At 52.0% G+C, this 15,332-nt stretch overlaps 1 pseudogene; it reads left to right on the top strand.

Moving 5' to 3' along the window:
* The first annotated feature begins 4,834 nt into the window (after positions 1-4,834).
* Positions 4,835-11,332, top strand: LOC112813874 (histo-blood group ABO system transferase-like; annotated as a pseudogene).
* The last annotated feature ends 4,000 nt before the right edge of the window (positions 11,333-15,332 follow it).

Below are 15,332 nucleotides of genomic sequence, written 5' to 3'. Positions count from 1 at the left end.
GCATAGTGCCCAGGACAAGGGATTTGAGAGTCTTCCTAGGTGAAGTTTGTTCTATGAAGGTGGATTCTTTCTGATATCATTATATAACCACATAATGTGGCCATCGCTGTGAGACAGAAAGCATGTCACTGTATTGTGTTCTACTTGCATACTGTGGCTAACAAAGAGTCAACACATGCTCACACTCACTCCTCCGTTTCTGAGCATCACTACCATGTAAACTGCAGTGAGTTTCCATTGGGCAGCAAACATGTAGATGTGCCATTAAAGGTATAAATTGAGGAGGATGGATATGGAGTTCTGTCTAAAGTGATGGAAGTCCTTGCCTATATGGGGGTAAAGAAATTAGTTTTTACCCAGAAGGTGCTACGTTCTACTCAAAGGAGTGACATGATGATAGTATCTTTTAGAACAGGGATTGGCACAGACTTTTCTGTAAAGTCTTCTGTAAAGATTTTCTGTTAGGCGTTGCAATCCACGTGGTCTCTCTGACGATGACTTCACTCTTGCACTGTGGCTTGAAAGCAGCCACAGACTGTCCATAGCTAATGTTCCAGCCGCACTTTATTTACAGAATACAGGGGGAGGCCACATTTGGCCCATGGGTGGTAGTTCCCCACACCCCAGATTTGCATCCTGATGGACGGTGGGGGAGAGGGCTCTTATTTTCAAATGGCAGTGTGGGCGTACACTGGGATCTATCCTGCTTGCCCCCGGCCCCTAAACTTGAAAGGAGAGATGATAACGGGACTGACTATCAATTAAGGCCTCAGGAATTCCTCCCCATTTATCTGAATGCCTCAAGCTTCCCATGAGATGTTTGTCTGTGGTTGAATTACAGGTTGAATTATTGTTTTGATGAATATGTACCCCTTGCCTTGCAGGTATATCTTGCGGGTTATATACCACACAGACAGTCATCTTGTTCAGGCCAAGACCATGAGCACATTTATGGTTCTCATGAGTCAATGGAGGACCTAGCATGTGTGAGCTTCGGGACGAGTTTGATTCAGTCCCCAGCAATGTTATCGAGCCCCCGGCTTCCTGGGCCCTCTGTGGCGCTGGCACGGGCCTGGCCTAGGCCACTTCTGCAGTTGTGATGGAAAAGCCCCTGGCCTGGGTGGTCCACCCCATGCTTTGCTCTGCAGGCCGAGACCCAAGGTTCCTGCCACCTCACTGGCTGGGACGAGGTCACATGCCCATGGATGAGCCAATCCCTGGGGCCAGGGAGTGGGGCCATGGAGACTGGTACAGGTTGTTAGGTCCTCTGTTGTAACAACTTTTCTAATTGCTGTGGTGGCAATGTCTTCTGTGATGCATCTGTGGATAAAATGAGTATTGATTTCTGGTAGTGAGTGGTTCCAAGGTGCTGGCTTAGTACCTAGCACCTCAGTCCGAGCACCTCAGTACTACTCTACTCTTCTGCAGAGACAATGGCTGAGAATGAGCAAAGTTGATGGAAACTGGTCTGGAATGCACAAGGTAAGGGTGTGTGTTGAGGGGGTGTATGGGCATTGGGGATAATAGCTCTGACCAACCTGTATCTCCAATTTACCTAGATTTAAGAAGGTGTGAGGAATCTGTGGTGTTTCATCATCAATAATTATGTAGATGAAGAATACACTTTTTGCATGGAGTATGACAAGACTTGTTCCAAGTATTTTCTAGTTGGTACAGAAGTTGGGGAGAACAGCACCCCCATCTGCTAGGATAGGTGCAAGAGGCTGAGTGCTCTTAAGAAGGTATCTGGCTTTCGCAGGGCTCACTGTGAGCCTGCACACAAGACTGACGAGGACAGTTAAAGGTTTTGTTCTAAGGATGGAGTATTGGAAGAATGTACCTTGTAATCCTGGGGAGAGCACAGATCTGGAGTCCATTGTGGAGTTACTTCGTGAGAGTGGTGGTGATCTGCAGCATCCAGCTAACGAGATATCTGTATTTTATTAAGCTGTGGGTGTGGTTTCTGTTACTTTGTCCTAACATCTGGGGTTTCCAAGGAGTGGAATTTTTTTTATGTCACTGTAACAGTTGGACCCCCGGGAGTGGGCAAGTCCTGTTCTGCTGCTGAGAAGTGTGTCTCTAGCGGTTGGAGTGTGTATTACAAGCCTATAGGTAACTGGTGGGGTGGTTATAGTGATTGGCGGGCTATTGTTATTGATATTTTTGGGTGGATTCCATAGGATGAGATGTGAGATCTTATGGATAGGGATCCTCATTAAGTGCCCATAAAGAGTGTTTTTTCCGAGTTTAATAGTAGATATATTTTTATAACTTCTAATAGCCCTCCTTGTACTTGGTTTTCCAATGAGCAGTGCATTACAATGTAAATAATAAATGCAGTGCCTGCATTTTATCCGTTTGTTGATGAGGATCTGAGAATGGAAAATGTTGGCAATGCCTCCACAAATTGTACACTGGAACATCCAAATAATAAAATTTTATTTCTGAAAACAAAATAGGAAGTATCCTCCTGTGATTCTTAGTTTAAACCAGGGGAGGGTGCCCTCTTTTGGTATTGGTATTGAGTACCGTAGTCCTTCCTAGGGAACATTATCAGATTCTATTGGGAACTTGGTCTTTGTTATTGTGGAAGAATCAGGAGTTGACAAATTATTTGTCTCCTGTTTCATTTTCCATGAATATTTCCACAATATCTGGTTTCACACCTCTACCATTGTGAAATCATCCCAAATTTGGCACCAGCTCACCCTTCTCTGCAAAGGGTATGTTTGAACCAAGAAAAAAAGCAGCTTCTGGGTGACTGGAGACTCTAGGATCAGAATGCTGTTGGTAGGCAGTTACTGTGACCCTAAATTCTGAACAAGCTCCTGACACCAAGACTAAATAGATTTCAGATTTAGAAACTTCAGATAAAAATTCTGTGTCTATGATGACAACTGAAGAACATGTGTGATCCTTAAACCTAACTCTAACCCTAACTTTAACCCTAAAAACTAATGTGACCCTAAACCCCAAACTGGAACCCTGAATCTCACGCCTGAAATTGAACCCCACACCCAAACTCTGCACCCAAGCCCTGAATCCAAGCCCTGAACCACGAACCCAAACCCTGAACCAGAACTCTGAGTCATGAGCCCCGAACCCAAACCCCAGCAAGAACCCAAACCCAAATGTGACCTTAAACTTTATCCCCTAAGCCCTAAGGCTTAAACCCTAAATCACAAGCCTAAAGCCCTAAACTCTAACTCTAACCATTACCCTCACCCTCACCCAAAACCCTCACCCTCACCCTGATCCTAAACCCAAACCCTGATCTAGAGCTCTGACCCAAACCTGAACTTGAACCCAGACCCAAACCCTTGACCACACTTTGTTTATGCATTCACCATGGATGGACAGTTGCATGGTTTCTGCCTTGTGATTATTGTGAACATTGTTCGGGTTTGGGGGCTAGGGTTAGGGTCTTGGGCTGGGGTCAGGACCAGGCTTGAGATCAAGTTTGGGTCAGAATCATGTTCAGTCAGGGGTAGGGGCAGGTTCAGTGGCACTGTTTGGGTCAGGGACCATTGTCATTCCATATTGTTTCCAATTAATTGTTCCTTAGCTATTTTTGGAGAAGTTGGGGGGGATATTGGGCTCCATTCAGCTTGAATTTTCAGGATTTAAATGGCTTCAGCGGGACAGGGGGAGAGCGCAGGTGCTTCCATTGAGCGGGGAGCTCACCTTGTCCTGCACTGCCTCCCCCGCCTGCAGAGGGCGCACGACCGCAGATCCCGCCCGGAGCCCAGAGCCCGGCCTGCGGAGCCGCCATGACAGGGGCGGACCTCCTCAGGACCTGCTCTGGAGGCTTCTAGAGGACGTGGGGCGGTGTCCGCAAGGACAGGAGCCAGGCCTCCTCAGGACCTGCTCTGGAGGCTTCTGGGGGCCGTGGGTCGCGTCCACGCTGACAGGAGCCCGGCCTTCTCAGGCCCCACCGCGGGAGGAGAAGGTGAGGAGAAGCCGTCTGAGCGGGGACCGCTGAGGGGGCCCGTGCTCACAGGACTCAGCGGAGGAAGGGCGGGTGCGCAGACCGTGGGGTGTCCGTGGCTCTGTGTGCGGTGACGTGGGGTCCCCGGGGTGCCGTGCGCGGGGCTGTCGGGGCTCCCCTCTCTGGCCTCGGATCCGCTCTGGGGGTCCGCGCGTCCGTGTTCACGTGCACCCGGATTCGGTTCCTGGGCTGCTCCCGCGGTCTGCGGCCCGGGCCGCCCGCCTCCGTGCTCCTGCTCCCCCGCCTCGGCCCCGCCCGCTCCTCCCCGCGTCCACACCCGCGTCAGGGTTGTGGGTTCCGTGTCTGCGAAGACCCCGCTGGAGGCCCGTAGCGGCGGCGCGGACTCTGCGGACGGCTGGGGGAGAGTAGACATGTTCGCAGCGTCCGCTCTTCCCTGAGCGCAGGGTGTCTTCCCGGCGTGTCTCCCTCGACGTCTGCGGTCCGTGTCTCACGGGGTCAGAGAACAGGTCTGTCAGCTCCTCTTCCTGGCGTGTCTCCCTCGACGTCTGCGGTCCGTGTCTCACGGGGTCAGAGAACAGGTGTGTCAGCTCCTGGGGACATGTACTCCTCGGTGTGTGGTTCTTCTCGATGCAGGTGTGAAGGAGCCTGTTCTCAGCGGGTCTCGTCCTGATGGGGTGTGAGGAGCGCCTGGAAATGCACCGGATTTTTGTCTCTTGGTTTTGCTCCTTGCCAACTTATCGAATTTATTCGTTCTGTTGAACTTAAACTGAAAGTGCCGGTTGTTTTACCAGCAAAATGGGTTTATTTGGGAAGAGCAGAGACTTGCCATCCGGGACAAGCCAGCTCCGGCCACATCGCGGACGAGAAAGGAAGGAGAGGAACAGTATGTCGTGGAGAAGGAGGAGGAAGCGGGGAGCGCTGTTCCGAAGGGAAGTCCGCCGGAGAGAAGCAGGCTTCGGGGTGACGGCGGCTCGCCCCCGCGGAGCTGCAGGGAGCGTGGAGTTCTTGGAGGAGCGGACACCGGCGTCCTCCGCTCCGGGGCCTGTGACTGTTCACGGTGGGTGAACCGGGTCTGGGAGGGCTCGGCCTCCATCCTGAAGTCTGGTGTCGTCTCTGCTTCCGTGACCTGGTGCCGACGTGGTTGTTTGAAGAGTAGTGGACTCTGCGGTGATTTCAAAGTGCGGTCAACCTGTCACCGCAGCGCAAATACGCTTTATCTCCACACTCAGACCCCAGCTGTCATTTCCTAACCACATTTACCACTTCACACGGGGTGCTTCTGTGCGTTTTACCCCAAACAGGGACACTGTCCTGCAGAACCACCACAGAACCCTAAGTGAGGAAATCATCGCGGTTTCCACATTTTAACCCAGACCACAGGCCCACTTCCACTGTTGCCACCTGCCCCACGGTCTGAAACGTCTTCTCCATTCGGATCCAGTTTTCTTTTCCTGGAGCTGCTCTGGAGACTTTCCCTTATTTGCACAACCCTGATGGATTGAAGGATTTAAGGATGGATTTCGAGCCATTTACAGACGGCGCTAATCTGAGTGGTATTTTCTGTCTGGCTTCTGTCACTTGGGCTGTTTTCCGTGTCCATCCACGTGGTGACATGCATCAGTCCTTCATCCACTTTTTCACCGTGACTAAATATAAATAACCTTTACCACCTAAAACATTTCAGGTACACAATGCTCTGGCCTTGGCTGAGTTCCCACGGTTGTACCTCATTCTCCAGAACGTGTTCATTCTCCCTGAGGGAGACTCTGTGTGCATTAAACACCCAACTCCCCGTGATTTCTCTGGAGAAGGGTCTATCCAAGTCTTTGTCTATTTTAAAATTAGGTGGTCTTTTTGTTGAGGAGTTGTAAAAGCTCTTTACATATCCTGGACAACAGACACTTACTAGATACATCATGTACAAATATTTCCTTCTGGGGGCTATCTTTTCACTTTCAGGATAGTAACTTCTGATGTACAAAGATTTGTAATTTTTTTTTACATTTTTTTTAAGAGCGAGGGAGAGAGTGTGTGAGCGGTCGGGGGCAGAGCGAGAGGGAGAGAGACTCTCAAGCAGGCCCTACGCTCAGCGTGGAGCCTGACATGGGGCTTGATATCATGACCCCGAGATCATGATCTGAGCCAAAATTAAGTTAGATGCTTAAATGACTGAGCCACCCAGGCGTGCTGAAAAGATTTTTAATTTTGAGGATATTATTTTATCTATTTTTTCTTTTTTATGCTTTGGTGTCAGAGCTAAAAGCATTGCTAAATCCAAGGTTATGAAGATTTATCCCCATGTATTTCTTCTAGAGTTTATAATTTTACCTCTTACATTTAAGCCTTTACTTATTTTGAGCTAATGTTTCTATGTGGTATGAGGTAAGGGTCCAGTTTCATTCCTCTGCACATGGATAACCAATTGTCCCCCAATGTAATGTTGTCCACCCTTGTCAAAATTCAGTGGACCATAGAAGAAGGGGTTTATTTCTGGTCTCACTTAAATCCCACTGATCTGTATGCATACCTTTTTAAAAGGGTATGCATAACAATAAAAATTGTTATTTTATTTATTTATTTAAAAATTTTTTAAATTTAAATTCAGTTAATTAACATATAATGTATTATTTGCTTCAGGGTGAATGCATACCTTTACGACAGTATCACAACGTTTTCTTTATTGTTGCTTTGTATTAAGATTTGAACTTTGGAAGTATGACCTTTCACCTTTGATTTTCTTTTTCAAGGTTGTTCTGGCTATCTTGTGGTCCCTTGAAATTCCATATGACTGTTAGGATCAGCTTGTGCATTTCTTCCCAAAGGCCTTTGTGAATTTTCTTGGGAACACAGTGAATTTCCACATTGCATTGTATACTACTGCCATCTTATCAATAGCATGTCTTTTCATCACCATGGGGTGTCTTCAGAATTATTTAGGTTTCCCTTACTTTCAGCAATGTTTTGTAACTTTCAGTGTAGAAGACGTGCACCTTGATTACATCTATTCCTAAATATTTGGTTAATGTTGATGTTCCCTAAAATGGAATTGTTTTCTTAAATTCCTTTTTGGATGATTCATTGCTAGTGTATACAAATAAGAGAGATTTTTGTGTACTGATATTTTGTCCTGTAACTTTGCTGAATTAGGTAACTGGCTGTAATCATTTTTTGTTGATTCTTTAGGAAGCTCCATATAAGATGATGTCATCTCTGGTCTCTGAATAGATAGAGTTCTAGTGTTTCCTTTCACATGTGGATGCCTTCTTTCTTGGCTTATCCTTCTGGGTAGAATTTTCAGCCCAATATTGAGCAACAGGTGAAAACCAGCATCCCGTCCTTGTTCCTGATTTCAGAGTAGAGCTGTCCATCTTCAGACTTAAGTATGGTGTTTGCTAGAGATTTAATGAGAAAATTACTCCTTATTCCTGCTTTCGTGAGTATTTATATCAGCAACAGACACTGGACTTTGGTTAGAATATTTTCTATTCTATCAATTAATATGACTACATGTTTTTATTTAAAATTCATTGTGATGCATAACATTGCTTGTTTCACTCTATTGAATAACCTTTTAGGTGTTTGTGCAGAGTCGCTTGCTTAGGGTGCACAGTCTATTTATGAACTCTTGGTTTTGCAATTCTTCTGATCTGGCTTCTTACATCTATTTTAAGAAAGGTACAGGAATGTATTTTGCTGATTTTGTGGGGTTGGTAATAGTGGTTAGGGTTAGGAGTTAGGGACTAGGGTTAGGGTTAGGGTCTCCCTGTCCTCTGCTGCACAGAACCCATTCTCCTTTGGTAACTAGAGTGATATTTTCGGAACATAACCTTTGGGCCTCTCTGTGGTCTGCTCCCCTCCTGCCCATCCTCTCCAGCCTCACCTCTTCCACCACGGCCCCCCCTTCTGTGGGCCACCCAAGTGTGTGGTCGTCCCACATGTGCCCTGGGCCTGACTACAATCCTTTGCTTTTGCTGTGCCTTCTGCCAGGATCACTCTTCTATCCCCCTGCTTCATATCTGGCTTGTTGCCCCATTGGCTGGGTCTGGATTTGCCCTATGGTGACCTGACTCATGTCTGCTGGTTGAGTGTGCTTATCCCCTATTTAAATGTAGTACGCGCCTTCCCTGGGTGAGCGATTTACTAACCTGCCCGTTATGGGGCAGGCACAGGGAAGTAGCCTTAGCGCCTACACAAAATAATCAATCTCAGAGGGGCTCACCACACTTGCTGATAATGGGGGAGCTGCTGTCCTCACAGTGGGGAGCAGGTAGTACCCTTAAAGGGGGACCAGCCATGGGACGTGGTTGGACAAGACTTTGAACCTTTTGGGGCCGGGGAGATGTAGACTGGACCTGGAAGCTCACACCCTTGGATTAAAGCCTGGGGCCTAAGCAAGCCCCCTCTTCTTCCTGGTGTCGTCTTTTGCCTTCCCTGTCCACGGGCTGGACCTGATTCCTGATTTGGCAGAGTTTGAGGGTGACCCCTCCTAGGAATACCAGTGGCTTACTGAGCACCTTGTCAGCAGGATGCCCAATAGCCTTCCAGGGAGAACCCTACAGGAAGTGGAGACAGGTCTGTGGGGGCCAGCGGCAGCCCACTCAAAGCAAAGTGGGACAGGTGGCCGGCCCTGCTGATTCTACCCACTCTGTAAGACATAGGAATGAGGGCTGTGCCCAAAGGTGCTTCCCTCCTGGAAGGTGGGGATGGGATCTGCAGGGGGGGCAGCCAGTGGAGGGCACCTGCAGGGTTTGCCCAGGAGCTCAGCACAGGGGGAGTGTTCCTGGCTCCAGCATGCTGACTGTGGGGCTGCCTGGGTTTCCAGCCTCCGAAGCCTCAGGCTCCCCTTTGTAAGACGGGGTGCTGATGGCCCCCATCTCTGGGAACAGACATTAGGGAGGCCCTGCTGGCAGATTCCCTCAGGAAGGTCAGGAGGTGGCTGTTGCTTAATGCAGCCCAGGGCCTGCCCCCTTGAAGAAGGTGCACACGTCCATGGCCCCCAACTCTGGGGTCCTCCTGCCAGCCTCTGGCAGTGACCCTCCTCCTGCCCTGTCCACTGCCCCTGTGGATACGTGGTCTTCCTGGAGCTGTTCCTGCAGACGGCAGAGAAGCACTTCAGGGTGGGGCACGGAGTCACCTACTAGGTTTTCACCAATCAGCCGGCTGCCGGGCCCCGTGTGCCCCTCCGGGTGGGCCGGAGTGTGGTGGTCCTCATGGTGGACACAGGGTCACTTACTACGTCTTCACCGACCAGCTGGTTGCTGTGCCCCGTGGGCCACTCTGGGAGGACCAGAGGGTGGTGGTTGTCGAGGTCCGCAGCGTCCTGCACTGGCAGGATGTGTCCATGCAGCACATGGCAATGATCAGCCGCTTCTGTGAGCAGCGCTTCCTCTGTGACGTGGATGACCTGGTGTGCGTGGACGTGGATGTGGGAATGAAGTTCTGGGACCATGTGGGCATGGAGATCCTGTTCCCCCTCTTTGGCACCCCACACCCCGGTTTGTACTGGGCAGCCCATGAGGACTTTAGCTATGAGCGCTGGCCAGTCCCAGACCCACATCCCCAGGGACCAGGGCAACTTTTACTACATGGGGGCCTTTTTTGGGGAATTGGTGGTGGAGGTTCCCTGACTGACCTCGGCCTGTCACCAGGTGATGGTGGTCAACTGGGCCAATGGGATTGAGGCCATGTGGCCTGATAAGAGCCACCTGAACAGGTACCTGCTGGACCACAGGCCCACCAAGGTGCTGTCCCCGGTGGACCTGTGGGACCCACGGCTGCTGGGCTGGCCCCCATCATTCCCCGGGACATGAAGAGCTGAGATCCATGGCTGTGCCCAAGAATCACCAGGACACCCAGAACTCATGAGGGGCTGTTCCCAGAGGAGCTGTGGGACCCGCGGCTATTGGGCTGTCCCCTGAAGGACCTGTGGGACCCGTGGCTCCCGGGCTGGCCCCTGTCATGAAGAAGCTGAGATTTGGGCCATGCCCAAGAATCACCAGGACACACAGAACTCATGAGGGGCTGCCCCAGAGGCCATGCAGGACCCGTGGCTGCTGGGCTGTCCTCTGGAGGATCTGCGGGACCTGAGGCTGCTGGGCTGGCCCACCATCATTCCCTGGGTCATGAAGAAGCTGAGATTTGTGGCTGTGCCCAAGAGTCACCAGGACATCTGGAACTCACGAGGGACTGCCCCCATCTCCATCATGGGGTGCTGCCTTGAGCAGAGCCATCAGAGCAGATTCCTACTTCTGTCCCCTTGAGGGAGACTGTGGAGCCCAGCACTGCTTGCATGGGCATGCCAGCACCCCAACCACCCCTGCACACAGGAGGCCTGCCTGGGGGCACAAGTTCCTCTCTTTGTGGTCACTACATTTTTATCATTTCTGGGTCATTTCCAGCTGTGAACGACTCCAGTTTTATGTCGGATGTCTTTCTGTGTCAATGTTGAGCAACCATCTTTAAAAAGAACAATTGAGAGAAAAGATTTTCTCTCTGGTTCTAAACAGACATTGCCTGTTGGGGCTGGGAGCAGCACTGTAGCAGCCATGGAGCCAGAACGGGCGCTGGCCAGGTCTTCCCTCCCAGTCCTTACACCTCACCGCAGCCATGGAGCTTCAGGGTGAGGGTGCGCCGAGCCACCTCTCAGACCTCCCAGTGCCCTCACCAACCAGAGGCCTTGGCCGTGGCCACTAGCTTGGCCTCCAGGAGCGTGGAGCCCTCTGGGCTATATAAGGTTCCTGCCTTGGTTTTAAATGGCTATTTCTGTGCTGGTGTTTGTGAAATGTGGGCACTCGCTCTGTCTGGATGTGCATCCCCTTGGGATTCCTCAGTGCCCACCAGTGGGTTTGCACTTGTGCACTTTCTCTGGACCAGCTGCCTGCACTGTGTCTTAGCAAGCACTTACTGAGCTCAGTCACCCAACAAGGGGCAGAGCATGAGAGCGAGAATGAAGATACAGGCTCCCTGCTCCTGGGCCCTCCAGGGGCTCACGATGGCCCCAACGTCCTGACTCACTTCTTTTGTATTGTGGTATAATGGACATACAACTGATACCATGAAGCACATTTCAGTGGCAATAAGTATATTCCCTGTTCTGCACCGGCTAACTCCGTCCATCGCCACAATGTTTTCATCATCCCAAACTGAACCTCTACCCACGAGACCCTAACCCCCCATTCCCCTTCCCCAGCCCCGGCACCCAGCAGCTCCTTCCACCTCTGTGAACGGGAGTGCTCTCCATCCCTCACAAGTGGGGTCCTCCGGTGTCGGTCCTTTAGGGACTGGCTTATTTCACATGGCATAATGGCCTCAAGGTCTGTCCCTGTGAGCCTGAACCTGACCCACTTTCCCCCCAGAAGTGTGGCTCAGCCCTTTCCTGTCTGATCCAAACCTCCTCAGTCCCCTCTGCTCCCCTCACCTTCCTCCTCAGCCTGAAGATGATCCCAGCCAGTCTGCAGCTTTGATGACCTGTTTAGTCCGGATGCCAGGCACATACCCCGGGGGCCTCAGGCCTCACCTATACCCCATCTGTCCACGTCAGGTGCCTGCCCCCCTCCCCCAGCTGACCACCTGCACCTCCCACAGGTGTCCCCATCTCAGGAGAGGGAAACACCAAGTCCAGACCCTTGGAGTCCTCTGGGACTTCTTGCTTGCTACCAACTCTCCCAGTAGTGAAATGGCTACTGGAGGATATTCAATGTCCAAAACATTTAAAGGCATGCGTGAGTCTCTGCTGCCTAAGGCAATGGATAACAGTTGGGGCAAATAGAAACCAAGCAGAATCACCGGAAGAAAGGCTGAGGAATGAGGAGCTTTAGGGAAGAAGGGTCTGGAAGCTCTGACAGCCCCTACCCGACCTTCAGATGCTCCTCAGTTACTCCTGTGCCTCTGGTATCTTCCTGGAACCCTGACATGGCTGTTTTCAGACAGCTCGTCCAGTAGTACCCTGAGTTTCTGGGAGGCAGATTTGCTGGAATCTGCAGTGTGTCCTGCTGCCCCACCGGGATCGCTTTTTGAAGGTGCATCGTCCGGGCCATCTGAGGAGCCAAGACTGTGGGTCTGTGACCTGGAGGGATACTGAGCAGAATTGGTGGGATGGGAGGGCTGCAAGGCCCAGAGGCAGGTTTCCAGAAAGCCGACTGGGGTCCCTGGCATCCTACCGTTTTTGAATCAAAGCCCTGAGATCTTTAAAATGCCAGCAATGTTACAGCATGGGCCAGAAAAGCAAATGTCCCTGTGCACCCAACCCCACCTAAACTATTGGCCATTTCTTGTCACTTGAGCTGAGGTCAAAGGATTGGGAGTCGGGGCTTGAGGAGGGTCTTGGGCCAGACTTTGTATTTGGGGGACAAAGGCCATCCAGACAAGCTTGTGCTGAGCCTGAGGAGGGGGTCTGTGTGGAGACCCCAGCTGCAGGCACTGCTGTCCACGGATGCCCCCTCGGCCTGCCCCAGTGCACCTGCTGCTGGGGTAGAGCCTGCCCCCTCCTCTCTGCCTGAGGGCTCTCTCCTGCACCAGGTGCCTCCTCCCCTGCCGGCCACTGCCATCCTGCAGCCCGGGAGGGTGGCTACCCCGAGTTCCTCCAGCTGCTGAGGGAGCACCTGCCCCCTCCTCTCTGCCAGAGGGTTCTCTCCTGCATCAGGTGCACCTCCTCTCCTACCAGTCACTGTCAGCCTACAGCCTCGGAGGGTGGATACCCTGACAACCTCCAGCCCTGGGGACAGAGCTGCTGTGGGTGAGATGCGGTCGCCCAGGAGGCCTGAGCACCAAGTCCCCACAGTGCTCACTCTACTCCTGCAGGCTCACTGTGCCACATCCTCCCTCAGTCTCCCTGGGCCCAAGTCTTCCTCTGCTCGCGGACCATCCTTGACCCAGGCTCCACACGCTGGGACTGGGAGCAGGTCATCTGGACCTTCTGGACTCTCGCTTCCATGCCCGTGACATGGGTACAGTCCGGCCTCACAGACTGCTCAGAGGAGACCCAGCACAGGAAGATGGAGGCCACTGCAAGGGAGATGCCAAATGACCCCAGAGGGAGCACACAATCCTTGCAAAAAGCACTGGGCTCACAGGACCCAGCATGGGATGTGGGTGTCAGGCCAGGGACACAGGGAGTCCTGGTGGGGGTGGCCCTGGCGGGGAGGCCACGGAAGGGTCCCAGAAGAGGCAGGAGACAAGGAAGACGACAGGATAGAGCTTCCCAAGGAGGTTGATGGAAGGATCAGAGAATCGCAGAGACCCTTGGGAAAACTCAGAGGCCCTGGAGATGTTGGCTGAAATGTGTCATTTGGTCAGAAAAGTTGGGTCACAACACCCCAGTTGACACTGGATGATTTACTCTTTGTTGGTTCTAGGAATCAGTAGGAACCTGCCATTAGAACTCACACTGCATGAAGTCTAGGATATACTTACTTTTCATCACTTTTCAGGACCAGATTTTTCTAGAGGAAGTGCTAAGCATGGGTCTCTCCATTCTTTGTGCAACTGGCCTGTATTTTCAGGAGCAGATTCCTGGTGCTCATCACTAGTGCTAGCCCTGAGGACTGCCCCCGTCACCTCCCACAGTGGACCTGACCATGTGGTTTGTGGGGTGCTCACTGATGAAGCCCCAGTGCTCAGTACACAGCAGGGACCCCAGATCCTCTGCTGAATGAGAGAGGAAGGAGGGAGGGAGGGAGGGGGAGGGAGGGGAGGGGTGGAGGTGGGGAATAAATGAGGGAGGGAGTAAAACCACAGAAGCTGGGTCCATAAATCAGGAGTCCTTATCTGGAGTGAAGTCCAAGGGCATCACAGCCTGGGCCCTGGATGGTGGCTCAGGGCACGTCCGTCTGTCCTCCCAGTGCTGACCTTCCTTCTCCTTGGACCCGCTGTCATCCTGGATCCTCTCACCCTCCTCCTCAAACAATTCTCAATGTTCCCAGGGGAAGGGTGGCAGGAGGGGTGGGTCTCAGGAGGGGCTTCCAGGATCCTGTGCCCTGGATGACCCCGGGACAGTAGCTGCAGGGCATTCTATCATGAGAACTGGGACAGTGGATCCCATCCATCTCCTTGGGCATTAGTGTTGTTCAATTCCCTGCTCTCTCCACCACCGCTGTGATGAACACTCCTGACAATACATGTGTGAAAAACCGAGCCAGAGTTTCCGGGGCTGAGTCCGAGGCTGAGGATGGGTGCACCTGTGGCCTGGGATGGGTGCTGCTCACTGTTCTCCCAGACAGGGGTGCCTGTCACCGTTCTCTCCCGGGGACCTCTACTTCCTCATGTTCTCCCCAGGGCTGCTGGTCCCCAGACCAGGCACCTGCCAGTCTGAGGGTGAGCAGCGCTGCCTCCATAGGGTTTCCTTTGCTGGAGTCCTTCCCCAGGAGCTCCCGCATCTCTGACACATATTCCCTGCGTGCCTATCCTTCCGCCTTGGACTTGCATGTGTTTGGTCTCCGTCCCTGTGGAACCCAGTGACTGGGAGCGTGGTTTGGACCAGAGTCAGGTGAAACCTTTCTCTGGCCTTGGGTTGTGAGCAATGCTTTTGCCCTTTGTGGTGTGTCTTCCAGCTTTCTGCATTTCCCTGGTTTCTGTGTGGGTCTCAGGAGGAACCAGCCCTGTCCTGTCTGGGGTCAGGCTGTGGTGTCTCAGCAGGAACAGAGGTCTCGGCCCCGAGATTGTGCCCATAATTCCTAAGGTGGCCTCTGTGATTACATCTGATGTGTCATCCATCGGGGATTTCAATATCAAATAAGGGAAATTTTATGACAAACACAGAAGAAAACGAGTCCCCTTTGAAAATAGGGGGGCAGACACAAAGGCCCCTATTGTGTGATTCCACTTACAGAAACATCAGGAATAGGTAAAGGAACAGAGAGAGAAAGCAGCTTAGGCGTTGCCGGGGTCTGGGCTGGAGGAGAAACGGGCAGGGAGGGCTTCTGGTTCGGGGACTCCTTTGGGGAAGGATATTCTGCGGCAATGTTCTGGGGTGTGGTGGCACAGCGTTGGGCATGTACTTAATGCTCATGACATGTTCAATTGAAAACAAGTAATTTTATTTAAAACAAATAATAAACAGTATATAGGACATGGAAGGATAAAATAACAGTTAATATGTACCAGAGAGAAAGAACACAGGGGGAGGGGATGAAACAATCGGGCGGGGTCTTGGGTTCCGGCGATGGAACTAAGGGTAATTGTACAAGGAGCTCTCCCTGCAGGGCTGTGGGCTCTGGATGTGGCCGTGGGAGCCCTGCAGGAGCAGGAGTAGGGGCAGGGCTCAGGATAGGGGCAGGGCCAGGGGAAGGGCCAGAGGTAAGAGCAGGGGCAGGGGCAAGGGGAGGGACAGGGTCAGCAGTAGTGGCAGGTGCAGGATCCAGGGCAGGAGAAGGGACAGGATCTGGGT

The sequence above is a fragment of the Callorhinus ursinus genome, unplaced genomic scaffold (assembly GCF_003265705.2).
Source record: "Callorhinus ursinus isolate GAN/ISIS: 27379988/994484 unplaced genomic scaffold, GSC_fseal_2.0 scaffold149, whole genome shotgun sequence".
NCBI classification, from domain to species: domain Eukaryota; kingdom Metazoa; phylum Chordata; class Mammalia; order Carnivora; family Otariidae; genus Callorhinus; species Callorhinus ursinus.
Note: the sequence above shows the minus strand (reverse complement) of the source record. Positions and strands in the feature narration are given on the sequence as shown.